This window comes from Emydura macquarii, unplaced genomic scaffold, assembly GCF_026122565.2.
Source record: "Emydura macquarii macquarii isolate MOO-44397 ecotype Brisbane River unplaced genomic scaffold, CSIRO-AGI_Emac_v2 contig_1483, whole genome shotgun sequence".
Taxonomy (NCBI): domain Eukaryota; kingdom Metazoa; phylum Chordata; order Testudines; family Chelidae; genus Emydura; species Emydura macquarii.
The window spans coordinates 21,167,616-21,184,339 of record NW_027131620.1 but is presented as its reverse complement, the minus strand read 5'-3'; the positions used below and the strand labels follow the sequence as shown (position 1 = coordinate 21,184,339).

General features: G+C 40.7%; 2 long non-coding RNA genes across 3 annotated transcripts in view; one reads left to right on the top strand and one right to left on the bottom strand.

The window, feature by feature from the left end:
• Positions 1-8,392, top strand: part of LOC137157179 (uncharacterized) — a 132,595-nt gene extending 124,203 nt beyond the window's left edge. For both annotated transcript variants that reach the window (XR_010921020.1, XR_010921021.1), the window contains one exon: positions 8,156-8,392. This is a non-coding gene — a long non-coding RNA (uncharacterized lncRNA). The remainder of the gene's footprint in view (positions 1-8,155) is intronic.
• LOC137157178 (uncharacterized) lies at positions 765-13,779 on the bottom strand. Its single transcript, XR_010921019.1, has 5 exons — positions 13,655-13,779; positions 11,818-11,879; positions 9,097-9,236; positions 7,332-7,414; positions 765-1,210 (listed from the first exon to the last, which is right to left on the bottom strand). It is a non-coding gene; the product is annotated as an uncharacterized lncRNA (long non-coding RNA).
• Between the last annotated feature and the right edge of the window lie 2,945 nt (positions 13,780-16,724).

Below are 16,724 nucleotides of genomic sequence, written 5' to 3'. Positions count from 1 at the left end.
AACTGAGCAAAAATTAATTAACTTTGTGAATATTAGAAGGTGGAATTTGGTGTCAGCAGAGACTGTTTACCTATTTACATTTTCTCTGCTAACTTGAAAGGAGGAGAAGGCTATGATGGAATTAGTATATGCTAGATGCAATCCACATAGCTCGCTTTCTTGGGAGAAATCCTTTCGTGATTCTTGAAACCACTTTTCTTGTGTCTTAGACAGATTGTAGCTGAGAATCTCGCTTGTGCTAGAGTCTCTGCAAATTGAAATCACTCTGAAACTGTTGTCCAGGGGGGTGGACTCTCATTAACCAAGGGAACTCCCTGAAATTGCCTTCCAACAGCTGCCATTTCCTTCAATGGATTTTGGTTCAGGCCGCCAGTGCTGGACCGCTTATGATTTCAGATGCCATTAAAAATGATGCCCCAGAACTGAACTATTTGTAGCTGAGAGTTAATCCTCTTGAAATCAATCACTTCTGGTCCCTGAAGCTGCTCTTCCGATGATGGACCATTAGCAAGTGAGAGCCAATCTCCCGAAAACATCCCTCTGTCTCCCCTTTGTGAAACCAGCACTTTCATGTTGTTATGCCAGCTGATTGAACAACTGTAATCAACTCTTTTCTGCTCCATAAAACAGTTACTGCTAATTACTAATTATTGGGTCTAAGCCTCCTACCATATCTGGAAGCATTACACTGATTGGGCGTTCACAGCAATCATTGGTTTTAGATGAGCCATTATTCACTTTTAAGCAGTTGGATATGGTACCCACATAGTTTTTAATAGACATGAGCCAAAAATTATTTGAAAATGAGGTCTAAGGCTGTCAGTCAATAATATGCATATGCATTTTTACATATCTTTGTATACACTGTTACTGATTGAAAAATTAAATTATAGTATTTGCAAAGGTAAGTCAGTGGTTAGATGTTACACACCATTTGCATACCTAACAACTTGATTTTGTGTAGGCAATCACAATAATTTCATGGGCTAATGTAGCATCCGTGTGCACGCTTTCATGTGGAATGACCTCAGGTCATCTTCTGTTAGAAAACTTTGCTCCCAAATCTTTGCATAAATCCTATGTGGCAGAAGCAGAGTGGGGAGTTGGTATGGGAATAATCATATCACAAAGTCATGATGTAGCAAATTTAGAAACACAAACACTGGATAATAATTATGCCCATCCTTTCTTCCGAGGGATGTCATGATTGCTAGGGACAGATGAAGAGAGCAAGTCAGAAAAATTTCTTTGAAATAGTTTTCCATTGGACACAAACAAAAACAAAAAAAGCAACATTTTATCAATTTTAATTGTTTGATTACGTTTCCCATGAAAAAAATTAGAACTTAACTTTACTTGTATTATTAATATTTGATAGCTCATCCCCAGGGCATGATGAATAAGAGAGGACCATCAGGTCAAGGATCCATGTGATCTGGTTTGCAAACCTCAGGTTCAATAACACCACTTTAGCTGATGTATGTATTCTTATGTATCAGAGAAACGCTTGGGATCTATCAGGTGCAGTGCACCTTAGAGTTGGACACACTGGCCTCTGGTGATTTGTGATGATATTTTTAAAGTTTTTAAATAAAAGACTCCAAATATATTTACTGGAGTTGACATTTTCCTAATTGCATGAATTGCCCTGGTATGTCTGGCATGAAAGGCAACACAGAAAGATGTCTGGCTTGATTTGCCAGAAGAGACATCTCCAGAGTCTCTGGTCTTTTGTCTCGGGAATCAAGGTATTTCCACCTGCGAACATAAGAACGCGCATGCTGGGCAGACCAATGGTCCATCTAGCCTAGTATCCTCTCTTCTGGTAGTGGCTGGTGCCAGATGCTTAAGAGGGAATGAACAGAACAGAGCAATGTATCAAGTGAGCCACTGACTCTCAGCTTCTGGCATTCAGGGGTTTAAGGACACCCAGAGCATGGTATTTGTTCCTGACCATCTTGGCTAATAGCCATTGATGGATCTATCCTCCATAAACTTATCTAATTCCTTTTTGAACCCAGTTATACTTTTGGACTTCACAATATCCCCAGGCAATGAGTTCCACAGATTGACTGTGCATTGTCTGGAGAAGTACTTACGTTGCCTGCTGCCTAGTAATTTCCTTGGGTGACTGTAGTTCTTGTGTTATGTGAAGGGTTAAATAGCATATTTACTTTCTCCACACCATTATTGATTTAATAGACCGCTATCATATCTCCACCCCCCACCCTTAGTTGTCTTTCTTCTAAAATGAACAGTCCCAGTCTTTTTAAATTCTCCTCGTATGGAAGCATTTCATACCACTAATCATTTTGTTGCCCTTCTCTGTACTTTTTCCAATTCTACTATATCTTTTATGAGATGGGGCAACCAGAACTGCATGCAGTATTTAGGATGAGGCATACCAAGGATTTATATCATGGCATTATGATATTTACTGTGTTATCTCTTTTCTTATGGTTCCTAACATTGTTAGCTTTTTTGACTGCAACCACACACTGAACAGATTACTCCAAGATCTCATTCTTGAGTGGTAATAGCTAATTTAGGACCCATCATTTTGTATGTATAGTTGGGATTATGTTTTTCAACGTGCATTGAATTTCATCTGCCATTTTCTTGCCCAACCAGCTTTGTGAGATCTTTTTGTAACTCCTCACAGTCATCTTTGGACTTAATTATCTTGAGTAATTTTGTATAAACTGCAGATTTTCCCACCTCACTGTTTACCCCTTTTTCCAGATCATTTATGACTATTTTGAACAGCCCTGGTCCCAGTACAGATCCTTGGGGGATTCCACTGTGAAAAATGACTGTTTACTCCTATCCTTTGTTTTATATCTTTTAATCAGGTACTGATTTATGAGAGGACCTTCCCTCTTAGCCCATGACTGCATACTTTGCTTAAGAGCCTTTGGTGATGGATCTTGTCAAAGGCTTTCTGAAAGTCCACGTACACTATATCCACTGAATCACCCTTGTTCACATGTTTGTTGACCCCTTCAAAGAATTCTGATAGATTGGTAGGCATGATTTCCCTTTAGAAAAGCCATGTTGACTCTTTCCCCAACATACTGTGTTCAGTTATGCATCTAATAATTCTGTTCTTTACTATAGTTTCAACTAGTGTGCCTGGTACTGATGTTATGCTCATTGGCCTGTAATTGCTGGGATCACCTCTGGAAAGTAGTTTAAAAATTGGCATTATATTAGCTATCAGCTAGTCATGTGGTATAGAGGCCAATTTAGATGATTGGTTACATACCATAGTTCGTAGATCTGCAATTTCATACTTGAGTTCCTTCAGAGCTCTTGGGCGGATACCATCTGTTTCCAGTGACTTATTACTGATTAATTTATAATTTTGTTCCAAAATCACCTCTACTGACACCTCAATCTGGGACAGTGCCTCAGATTTGTCACCTAAAAAGAATGGCTCAAGTATGGGAATCTCCCTCACATCCTCTTCAGTGAAGACTGAAGCAAAGAATTCATTTAGCTTCTCCACAATGGCCTTATCTTCCTTGAGCGCTCTGTTCATGCCTTGATTGCCCAGTGGCCCCACTGACTGTTTGGAAGACTTCCTGCTTCTGATGTACTTAATCAATTGCTATTAGTTTTTGTGAAGAGCTAGTTGCTCTTCAAATTCGTTTTTTGCCTGCCTCATTATACTTTTATACTTGACTTGCCAGTTTGTTCTTTTCTATTTTCCCCAGTAAGATTTGCCTTCCAGTTTTTAAAAGATTTCTTTATATCTGTAGTTGCCTCTTTTACTTTGTTTAGCCACGGTGCCATTTTTGTTGTGGTCCTCTGACTGATTTTTTATATTATTATTTGAGGAATACATATAGCTTGAGCCTCTATGGGTTAAAAAAAAAAAGTTTCCAAGCAGCTTGCAGGCATTTCACTTTTGTGACAGTTCCTTGTGATTTGCCAGAAGAGTCTTCCCTAGACTTCCTCTTCGTATGTTGGATCTCGCAGGTTGGAACAAACAGAAATCAGTAAGGAGAAAGCAAATTGACGACTGGCTTGTTTAGAGCTGTGAGAATTTTCATATTTCATTAAGTTTTGAGTAAGTAGGGCTGGAGTTTGGGGATGAGTCAAGCCTATGATTTGAGTGAATCAAGCTTGGGTTCAAGTTTCAAATGAGCCTGGAATCCAAATTCAAGTCTGTACATCAGTTTCAAGTGATCCTTGGCCCACAGCTGAAGTACATCAGAGCTGATTTATAGTTTCAAATGGAAACCATGTAAAACTGTGAGGTGTTGCATGGTTTCACCTCAATCTTTGCAAAAGGTGACAGTTTGGGCCAAGCGTAACTGTATGGGTTGTAAGAAATGGCCCCAAACCAGGTTTTTAAAAAAAATTATTCACACTTGAGATGTGCCTGAACTGGAATAAATAGATCCAAAGCTCTTTAGTTTTTGGTAAAGTTCAGCTCCATACCTGTGTTTCATGGACCAGGTTCATCCTTACAAGATGGAGTTGAGCCTCCATGAACTTTGGCGAAGTTTGGATCTACATCTGGATCTGAACTCAGTGGCTCAAGCCCATCTATAGTTTGCATAAACTCCTGCAAACCAAAAGGGCCCAATTTTTCACTGTTCTAGTTGGAATGAATAGTTTGTTTCTCCTAGACCTAGGGGGACTTATATAGCAGAGTTAATGTGAGCATAAGGCAGTAAACTTAAGACTGTTTTCCTTTGAGTATATTTTTTAAATGGGTCACTTGTACCTTTACTATTATTCCTTATTTTATAAGCCCATCAAAAAACAAAAAAAAACCCATGGCTCTGATCTCAAGGAGCTTACAATCAAAACTTTAGACATGGCATAATAGGTGGGGTGACAGAGAGGAAAGCTGAAGGTTAGCGCAGTACTGCCATGTGGTCACTCTCTTTAATCATGTGCACATCACGTTTATTCAGTTATTTTTCTTTTAAACGTTTACAAGATTTGGAAAATAAAATTGTAAGACAGTGAATATTCTTGACTGACTTATTATGGGCATTATTAAGAAAGATGAGTTTCTTCGGGGTGATTTAAATCAAGAGGAGGTGGTGGTTTGACCAAGCAGGGGAGGAAGCTCCATGAATAGTGGGAGGTACGATAATACCTGTGGAGATGATTATGAGAGAAATGGACAAAGGGTGGCCTCCAAAGCCTCATTTGCAGAACTGAAGGGACAAAAGAGTGGCAGAATAAGAGTTTAGATTGGATAAAAAGGGAGTGTGGAGGAAAAGACGTTTGTACTTGATGTGATGGAAAGGGGGAAGCCAATGGAGCGATTCAAATGAGGGAGGATATGGTCAGATCATCAGGTTAGTAAAATAACCTTAGTGATTGTGTTTTGGATGGACTGTATATGGGCATTGTGGCTAATGAGACCACAGAGGAGAAAAAGAATAATCTGACTTGACTTGATCTTGCTTTAAAGCTTTCTAAAAGTTTGGGTTTCCCACAGCTATCCTGGACTTTAATCTGTGCCAGTAAAGAAATGGGAAGTGAAAGACTAGGCTAGTAGATTTACACTAGCAAGGCAAGGAAGACAATAGTGAATTCTTTCTTCCTGTGCTCTTCCAGTACTGGGAAGGGGACTCAATTAGGTGTGTATTATTCATAGGTCAGTTCCCACTAACACCACATCTTTAGATCCAGTTTGGAGCACCATATGGCCAGTGAAATGCTCTTAGTATGGGCTGATTCAGATATAAGGGAAAACATAGCTTTATGGATCTGTATTGTTAATGAAAGGAAAAAATAGTGATGTGTAAACCTGATAAGGCACAGAGGTTTGGCTTAGCATGGATAATGATTCATCACTTTGGATGCATAGTGATGATAGCACATCTAAACTTTGCAAACTTTGTGAGTCTGCGGAAGTGGACTAGAAATCTTGACAGAATAGGCCCTCACATAAGACTTCCAGAACTTATGGATTTCAATTAAGCTGGGAAATACCAGGCAAACAACCATTCTTGTGGGAGCCAGTGAATTCCATTTCCAGTGCAGCCAGGAAGAGCACAGATATACAACAAGGAAAAGCTTTTTGAACATCAAAGACGGTTTGCTTTGTGTGTAGTTCAGGTTCTGGATGAACATTTTGGTCAGTTCTTATTTTATCCATAGAGCTTGCAAAAATCCGGAACTTCCACTTCATGGGAGATTTTGACATTTCAAAATTCATTTTTGTTCCAATACAGAATAAAAGCAAAGATTTTAGAAATTTCCCATGAAATAGAAATTCTGAATAATTTGTCTCAGAAAATGGTTTCAGAAAAGAGTTGAAATTTCATTTCAAAATGAATTCTGTGTAAAAAATTGTTTTTTTTATTTTCATATTGCTTTTATTATACTATATTATTTAATGACATTGGTAGTAGTGCATAATATATGTCATATCAAATCATGTCATTATGACATAACAGTCACTGTATGCATTACTACTGACAGCTCATATTCTATAAATGATTTTAATATTTTATTTTAAAAATCATTAAGGGCAGCTGCTACTTAGTACTGATTGAAACAAATTAAATTATTTTCTAGATCAAAGTGTCTCCTGTTCATATTGTAATGAAACAATTTGACACAAGCTCTTAGATAGTGATTTTCATAAGTAGATATCAAAGCATTTCATAAAGTATTATTATTATTAGAGATAGTGAGAAAACTTTAATCAAAGCAGTTTTCTGTGAGAAAATGCTGTATTGACAAAACAGACATATCACATTATGCACCACTGCTACCAAAGTCATGAAATAATGTAAAAAATAATAAAAACCCAAAATAAGTTAAATTTTGAATAAAAAAACCAAACAATTCTTTTTCAGAGGGAAATATGGAACTATTTTTTGTTGTTTGAAATGAACATGAATTTCAATATGTCGAAATTCCTGTGAAATGGAAATTCTGAGTTTTGATCAGTTATACAGATATGGCTAATTATACAGATGTGTCTCCATATGGACATTGTACTTCAATAAGAGAGCCCTTTTTGGTTTAACCCAACACCCTCTTCATCAACATAATAATTAACAGCACCTAGCACTTTTCATTATTAAATGTCAAATCAGCTCACAAAGCAGGTTAGTATCATAATCCCCATTTTAAAGATGAGAAATTGAGGCACAGAATTTTGAAGTGACTTTCCTAAACTCACCCAGAAGGCCAGTGGCAGAACTGGGACTAGAATCCAGATTTACTGAGTCCTAGTACAGTGCTCTACCCAGTAGACCACACAGCATCTTGTTATTGCTCAATCAGTCATTCTTCCGTATTGCTGGCCTTCTGATATCATATGGGCACATTAATGTCTTGAAGTGACATACCTGGTAGACACAGGTAGCATCTGATGTGCATTTCTTCTCATTTAATCAGGTGTGTTCAGCAATAGTTAAAGGAATACTGGTACCTATTGAAGAAGGAAAATGATCGTAAAAGAATGCATTAGTTTGTGCACTGAGGTTATGCGTTTGTAATATACATGGATTTGTAACACCTTCAATTTCCTACAGCAGAAACCAATTCTTTCCTAAATTCTGCAGCATATGCAGTGAACAGATAACTTCTAGTTTTTCTTAAAGACGGTTGTTAATAAACAGCGCAACCGGTTGCACGATGTTTTTGAGCCACTGGATTAAAGCGATTACTGGATTATTAAATGGATTAAGTCCTATTGATAACTGGTTGCCAGACAGAAGGGCTAAACTCCTAATCAGCTAGAGAAATAAAACCCAACCACTTATGTTTCTGATTCACCTTGAACTTGTCTGTAACTTCTGCTTGTTTTTGGTCATATTTCTATAGCAACCAGAGTAAGTGACATCAATTACCATATTTTGTCTGTCATTATTTTGTGCTAATTTCATTTTAGAATTGCCTGGAATTATAATTGAATTCATGAGAACTGCTGCACTCTCTCTTTTCATAGTATAGCTTTGCACACATCATTTTATTTATATCTGTGTATGTGTGGTTATATATGCATAAAACACGTGTGTTATATATATAATTATCTACTATAATATAATACAATATAATATTATTGTATATTAGTATATAACATCATATCATAAATGCATGTGGCATGTTACAGTGCAGAAAAAATATGGTTTCTATCTTTGAAGAACTCAATCTATTATCTCTCTTGCAGTGGCACCTAAAGAAGCCCAATCAGGCTTCGGCACTGCAAAAACAACCCAGAGACGTTCCGTGCTGCAGAGAGCTCACAATCTGTGATTGAAGCCTAGATTCTCAAAGGCATTTAAGCTCCTGAATCACTTATTCATAGACTTACCTCCAGACAAAAAAGATGTAGACAATATAAATTTATCACTGTAAGTCAGGACATAAGGACAAATATATATGTAGTCTGTACCTGCTATTTATGATCCCATTCAAAACATGGGATAATAAAGTTGATTTGTTCCAATTTAGGGCCTACTCCTATGCTGTTCTGGGTATGCCCTAAAGTCCCACTGCTGACAGTGAAAGTTTGAAGAACCTCAGTCCCTCCTAGGATTGGGCCCTAAAAATCTTTAGGCTGGAGAAAATCTGAACTTATCTCTAATTGCGTAATTAGATTTCTGCATAAGCATGAAAACTTCAAAGCCCTTGCGACAGACAGTGAATGAGAATGTTTTTTAAAACTCTCAGCATGTTGGGGAATCTCTTTTCAAAGTGTTCGAGAACATCAACAATGCATTAAAACCATGCTTGTGTAGGTTCAAGAAGAAGCAAATCCCGGTTACAAAATATCAAGCAATATTGGATTACTCTCTCAGGTGAGATGGGGAAAAATCACAACTGCTCTCGCTATGGCCAATATGCAGGGCATGTATCGTGTGAGGTAAGAGGCTGGGTGATTTCAGCTACACTAAATGCAGAAAATGTGACAGGAACAGTTAGGGTGCTTGTTCAGGATCGACATTAAGTTAGCAAGTTTGGCAGTCTTGCTGCCAGTGCAGTGAGGGCAAGGGAAAATATTTTGAGGTATATTCTCCCCTTTACACATCTGTATATTCTCAGCTAGTGACAATAAGAGTCATCACACAACTCCTGGCAAGAGCAGACACACACACTTCTTGTACTTACTCAGCTCTGCTTCTCCAACTTCATGCTTGTCTTCTCTCCACCTTGCTCTTCTGATCTTGGAGTTTTGGTCTCCTCCTCCTCTCTGCCCCCGCTCTCTCCGGCACTCACCTGTGCCAGCCCATCAGTCTGGGGCTCTCTGCCTGTAACAAAATAAGGAACAAGAAGTTAGCCCTGCACTCCAATTTTGTGTATGCCCACAAAGTTTATTGCACTTGAGGAAGTGAGGGTGTACCACATCTGCGATGCACACAGCCATTTGTGCTGGTGAATTGGGTAGTTTGACACTCAGCTGCTAGTTTTAAGTATGCAAATATGGGGAGCTGTGCCTGCAAATCAGTGCAAGCCTGATTCTGTGGCACAGCCGTTTGGACAGTTAATATGCCTGTGCTACTAGCTCATTGCATCATTAGCTTGCATAACTCCATGTGTATGCTGCATGCCTTCTTTGCCTATATAACCATAGATATAATCTGTGTCTTCCTGTTGCTATCTCTTTGAATCACAAAGATATGGTTGTAAAAGGGGTGGAAGAATAAAAATAGGTGAGCAAACTCAGAGAAGGTTAATTGAGGCTGGATGAAAAACTGGTCCTGAATCACTTCCCCACTTTAAACTTTGTTTGCAACCTTCCTTTTTCTGTTTGATTGACTTGCTCTACAAGAGCCTTTCTGAGGCTCTGTGTGGCAAGTGCAATACATAAATAAATTGCATAGCACTGTGCTCTATTCCAGGCTGTGCCGACACCTGCGGTGGGCAGGAGAAATCAAGTGATCAGATTGCCTAATAAGAACCAGAGGCAGTGAATGTAACACAAGATAATTTACTGCTCAGAACGGACGAACATCCTCATTTAATTAACATATGACTTTTTTTTTTTTTTTAAATATGACACTTCCTAATGCTGTTTCAGTCAGACACTCCAGTGCCTGAATTATGGTTTATTAACTCCTCAAGCCTTGTTCTGTTGAGAGTACTTTCAGTCTTTGGCCTTCCACTTAATAACTCATGAAGGGGCTCAGTAATCTGTGTTCCATTTGGTCTTGCTGATAAGCTCCCTCCCCCTCACCTTGGCTGGGAAGTTATGGCCTGATACTGCAGGATTTTGAGCACCTTCTGCAAGGGGGGGAGGGCACAAAACTTCCAGTGACTTCAGTGAGGATTCTGAATACCCGACCACAGCCTTCTTGAATACTGCTGCCCATTTCTGTGAACGGTAGAGTACAACTCAAAATGGTCCAAGGTTACAAGTGCTTTGCAAATCCTGTGACTGTGGCTCATGAGGTGACAGTCAAAGATGATCCACTTTGTGCTGCTTTCCATGCCAGGGCTCTGAAGGTGCTGCAGAGGCAATAAAGAGACAGGTCCTGCACTCTGCTCAGTCTCCACTCCCTGTGAGCATGGGCTGCAGTATTTTAGCCCAGCAGTAACAATCCGTAATTAATATCTGACACTCTTACTCCTGACTTCACTAGGACTATTCATGGAGTAAAGGTGTCAGGATCTACCCCTACATCCTCACACTATATATAGCTCCTGACAGCCTTCATATCTTAATGTGCTGCTCTGAAAAGTGACCATGTTAAAAATGGCGCTGTCTGACTCGAGCTCTGCTCCGTCTGTGTATTCAGCTTCTCTCTGTGTACTCTGACGACAAAACACCTGTTTGTTTTTCTTTGCCCGATGTTAATCCTGCAGAGCCAATATAGCGAAGGGACTCAGTGGGATTCTATTCCTTCTCGTGTCGCACCAACAGACTTGTTTACTGTGTTCCAGTCAGTGTCAGCCTGTGCAAACCCACAGATGGCAAGGTGCTGTTTGGTGTCACTGGTGATATGCATTGGCCCACAGAAGCTTTATTACTGGCGACTGTGATTGAAAAGGAAAGCTCCCCATCTGACTCCCCAGTCAGAAAGAAAATTGTCAGCGCTGGTAATGCCCCCCCAAAAAAAGTTACTTCTAAACTGATTTTATAGGGAGCCAGGGAGAGATGACAAATTTGGAGCTCCACTGAGATTTACATCAGTTTGAAGCTGTCATTGTTAGAGCCATTGCACACAAAACCATTAGCACTGGAGACACTACGTATGGTAGCCATCCAAGAATTAAGTTCTGACTTCACTCAAGGTATATATGAAACATCAATACCCATCATAACTAGAGATAGGTTGAGGAAAGAGTGTTCAGATCCAGATTAAAGGAGGCAGGATTGCCTAGGGGATAGAGCACTGGAGTGAAACGTGAGAGCTGGGTTCTATTCTCAGCTCTGCCGTTGGCCTGCTGGGTGACTTTGGACAAGTCCCCTCCCCGCTCTGTGCCTCAGTTTCCCCATCTGTATAATGGGGAAAGTGATACTGACCACCTTTGTAAAGCACTTTGGGATCTACTGATTCTTGTGTTTAGGTAGGGATTTGGATTCAATTGCACCCAAAACTCACAGTGTTGTCTCATGAAATTGTATCCCCCAAAATAATGGAAATCTCATGAAAATTGCTGTTCTTGCAAGATTTTGGCACAAAGATCCTCTGGAAGGCTCAAGAACTAGCAGGATTACCATCGTTAGAGATGAGACACCAAAACCTGAACAGTTGAGAGGGTAAGCAGGGGTTCATCTCTCTGCTTTCTGAGTTTCTCTCAACTCCTATTTAACTCTTGCTCCTGACAAACGTGGGAGACAAGTTCTCTCTCTGTGAAAAATCCCACCCCTTACCCTTTCTTACTTACCTGCCCCAGTTTACCAGTGGGTCCTCCATCAAGATGAGACAAGGCTTCGCATTTCCAATGTTCTAAGGTAAAATCAATCAGACAAAGGACTTTATTAATGCCCCAGACAAACTTAGAGATGCTGTTGTCACACTGTCTGGAGTGGCTCATGACTATGAATGCCTGCCTCAGGGCTGACACCCCAGCCTGGTGGTGTGAATAGACTTCACAAATGTGAACTCCTGGATCACTGTAACAGTCTTATCATGGCATCACAGATTCCCTCAGGTTCTCCAGTCTATCTTGCCACCCAGTCACTCTGGGCTTTGTGATAAATGGTCATACACCAAAAATCACACAATATTCAGGTTGCTTCCAGTCTCAAGAGACCAGTCACTTACCCCAGATCAATTGATACCCTAGATCTTACACCGGAGACAACACCTGTAGCCAATCCTGTAAGAAGCTATCTAAAGGTTTATTAACTAGGAAAAAAATGTTATTTATGGGTTAAAGCAAGCAAACATATACACACAAATGAGTTATTCTAGATCCTAAGAGTGACAGAGTTGTAGTGATCCATCAATTCCAAGTGTCTTTCAGGGCAGACCCAGGAAATAACCCCAGGGGATCTCTGGTTTGTTTGATTTCTCTGGCCCTGTCAGGGTTCAAACAGCAAAAGAGACAGAAAATTTTCCTGTGACTTTGTTTTATTTCCTTTATTCAGATTCCAAGGTCACAGGATGAGCTTCCTTGCATGTAGCATTCCCAAGGTGCAATAGGGCTGTTAACCAATCATTTGTATTGCAATGTTCCTTGATGGCCCAGCTGACTTTGATAGTCCTTCTGGATGGGCAGGGGAATGGGAGAGATGATTCCCATGCCTGGATTCACAAGTTCAGAGCAAACATTTTCGTCATAAAACAAAACTTACATATTTTCTTATAGCATGGAATACCACCATTACAAATGAGATTAATGTATGCAGCAACTTATGAGTATTTCATAGAGGCTGAATACTAAATACATTCTTTTAAGACAAATACCCATTTTGAGCAAAGCTTAACATACAGCTGAACTGGTCTGCTCTCCCACTATGAGTCAGTCAGTTCTTAGCTAATGCCTGAAGCCTGGGCAGGAGCTGGCATCTGGCTTGCCAACATCATGCTGTATTTATATATTGTAACAGGGAAATAAAGGGCACAAAAGAAAAATGAATATTTCCTCTTCAGTTAATTTTTAATGCCAGATGAAGGTATTTTCCCTGTATTTGTGTAATGCAGTAGTGACGTACAGAGGAGGCAATGCCTGACACTTTCACTTGTGGCATGTCTGTTGCTGGTAAGTCATATTGTCCTTGAAAATCTGACTGAGGCAACACGGCTAACCCTCTCAGGGGCTAGCCAGGAACAGGTTCTGCCTACAGATGCTGATGCATTTTACATTAAACCTTGTCTTTCAGTGCCGAGAAAATAAATCCTAGCTGTGCACAGATATGGGAAGCCTTTAATAGGGACTCTTGAGGGGAAATTTGAAAACCTCCTATACTAACAAAAAGCAATTTACATTCCCTATGATTTTTTCTGTGCTGCTCTCATTAACTGCAGAGGCCATTTTGGCTTGATTCTGATTCTGCAGCCACTTCCTAATAATCTCTAAAACTGGGATTTTCAAAGCTACTCAGGAAGTTAGGTTCCCCCATTGGGATTTGGGCACTTAACTCTCTTAGGAAATCTCAGCCTAGCTGCTTTACAAACATTAATGTATTAAACCATACAAACCTTTTGTGACGCAAGGGAATGCTCTTCTAACCTTTTATAGGTGGAGAAACTGAAAACAGAGAGATTATGTGACTTACCCAAGGTCACACAGGATGGCTGGTGCAGAGTGGGAAATAGAATTCAGCTTCTGGCTGCCTGTGATGGGGTATTCACCCACACTTGCCCCAAAGGGGTTAATGGTGGCCAGATGGGCCAATTAATCTATTAGGCTGCAAATGGGGAGGCTGAGAGGAAAGCCTTAATTAGGGGAAGCTGTGCCAGAACAGATGGGGCTTCTATAAAGCCAGGGAGCTGAGAGCAGAGGAAGGCTGTGGGGAAGTTGGTTGCAGTTGCTCTCTGGGAGAACAGAGGGTGTTTTTTGGAAGCTACAGAGCTTGAGTAGCCTACAATTACTCCTGGGAGGAGGGAGCTGTAAGACTGGCAAACCCAAAAAGGGGAGGAGAGCCAGAAGGTAAGGAAGGGGCTCAGGAAAAAGGCAGTAGGGTCCAGCAGGAAACAGCCCTTGGTAGCTGATCAGAGGGTACCTGAGCTGGGACCCAGGTTAGAGGGTGGGTTGGGGGTTCCCCTACCAGCCACTGGGGAAATGGCACAGAGTGGCGAGTGGACTGTCTAGGACAGTTTCCTTCAAAAGACTTGGATATGTTGGAAGGGGAGGACTATGGTGACTGGGCTGGGGGGCTAAGTCACAAAGAGAAAACCACAGCCCCTGGAGGAAAAGGGGCCACTGCGTGAGAGAGGGTGATGGGTGGAGAAACAACCAGAGGAGACCACAGCATCTGGAAAGAGCTACTCCCGAGAGCTGCTAGGAGGAGGTGCCCCAAATGGTGAGTGGACACTATCACACTGCCATGTTCCTGTTTTAACCACAAACACAATGGGTCTGAGTCCTCTCTGGCTTACTGGGTGTAAATCAGGAATAAGTCCACTGAAGTCAGAGTTTACATGGGTGAGAGTGAGTGAAGAATCAAGCCTAGCTATCTTGATGCTCTGCAGAAACAAACTGAAATAGAAAGTAAGCTTTGAAAGGATGAGTCCTTTATTAATGGTAGAGTGGAGGGAATGCCACAAACAAATTTGCATGACTATTAAAAATAACTTGGTGACAGCCAAACTCTCTCCTGCTCCTTTTGGTTCCAGTTGTGCACCCACTGACATCAGTGGGTGTTTGCACTTCAGAGGGAGTAGGAATGGGCCTGGTGAGTTGGAAAGCAATCATGTTTTCTAGTAAAATGTTCACAGAAAGCACATTTCAAACTGGATTGTGCGAACACTGAAACAAACTTGAAACCTCCATGGGTGAATAGTTGCCTTGGAAATGCCCACTACAATTACTCTCCCCCAATCAGGGACCAGAAACCAGTACCATGTGACTAGTCACAACTAGTTATTCAATATTGAAGCTGTTTTGCTGGTTGAATCAATCTGCAAAAATGAGAACCCAAACACTAAGCACTTTTTGTGGGGGATGGTGAAGGAGCCATTTCTTACAGCTCTATATCGGATTTATGACAACTGGGGGGCTGCTCGGCTGCAGCAGAATCCCCAGTGTGGAAGAGACCAGAGTTGACCAGCCCCTTTGTGCCACCATGTGGACGCAAAGGAGCCAGATCCCAACTCAGAATCTTTTTACCAGATGGAAAACAACAGTGGTAAGCAATAAAAAGCGAATGTTTATCCCAGTTACTACATAGTGGTGTCTGAAAGCATGCAGTCATTATCCTCAACTTGCCATAGGAAGTAACTGCAGAATGTGCAAGGGATCAGTGGGCCACCGCCTCAGCAGGTATAAATTAGCACTCAATAGATCCCTTGAAATCAACAGAGCTGTACTGACATATCGCTGAAGGTGTAATGGCAGCCAGTGTAAGCCGATTAATCACGTTAGCCTATATCAAGTTTCCCTTTTCATCAAGCAGATCGCTGCCACTGGAGTGAACCACTGTCCAATTGCTTTTGTCCCTTTTAAAAAGAACTCCGGGCCACTTGCACCCACTATCTTTGTGCATCCATTTGCACATGAAGCCTCCCACATTTATGCATATAAACTGGTATTTGGCATATATGAGCACTTACACCTCCAGTTATCTATTTTGTGCATATATGTGCCCATTTGTGCATGTGACTTGTCTTGGGTAAATGCAACAGTATGGATTTTGCAAGTATATATTGGTGAGACATCTTTAACATTTTTGTTCCGTAGTTTGATGAATGAGATATTCAAAAGGCTTATTCTGAAATCATTTTGTTAACTAAGCAGTCTGTTCTTTGTCTCTGCCCATGGGGCCCCAGTTTTAGGACTTTATGCACCAATCAATTATGACAAATTTCAGGGCAGCGTGGTGAGGCAACCTAAGCATAGATTGAGGTCAATCCACTCATTTCGCTCCTGGGAGATTTAAACCCAGATCACCTGCAGAGTTAAGACTTTAGCACATTAACCCACAGAGTACTCTTAGAAAGAAGTCACCTGAGGCTTCCTTGGCTCTGTTTGGATAGAAACACATGAACACTGGCCTGGCTACAGGAAAAAAAATACCTCCCCCAAAAAGAGCTCCAAATTATAACAGGACATAAGTACACACCTGCAGGTAGGTTTTTTTCCTGTTGCCTACACAGTAGATTATAGTTAATTAAACCTCTGCTCACATAAACAGAACAAGAAAGGATGTAAAAGTAATGAGCTGACAATCCTGTGTGCATTATGTTGGGCTTCTAAGAGAATTTAATTTGGAGAAGAATTATGCACAGGCTGAAAGACAGTCCATTAAACCAAGCCAACTGTCTGGAAAGAGATAAAACAAAAATGTGTTCTGCCTCCCGTGACATAAATAGTGCGCTGCACAATCCCATTACCTTGTGGATCTCAGGGCTTCACACACAAACACAGACAGCGTGCAGGCAATTCAGAATGGTGGGCAAGGAAACAACCAGGCACACTGGCGCTAGTAAAGCGTAGAACGATGCAGAGATCCCACTTCTCAAAGAGACACGAATATGTTGATCCCAAAAGAGTGATACAGCCGTGTGTCTCGATATACATGTGGTAAAATAGGTGTTTGGATACTACGGAGATGAAATAGTTACTTAATGTCTATCTAGATCTGTTTATTATGGTAGTTTCTGGTATGGTTAGTACAGTAGGACCAT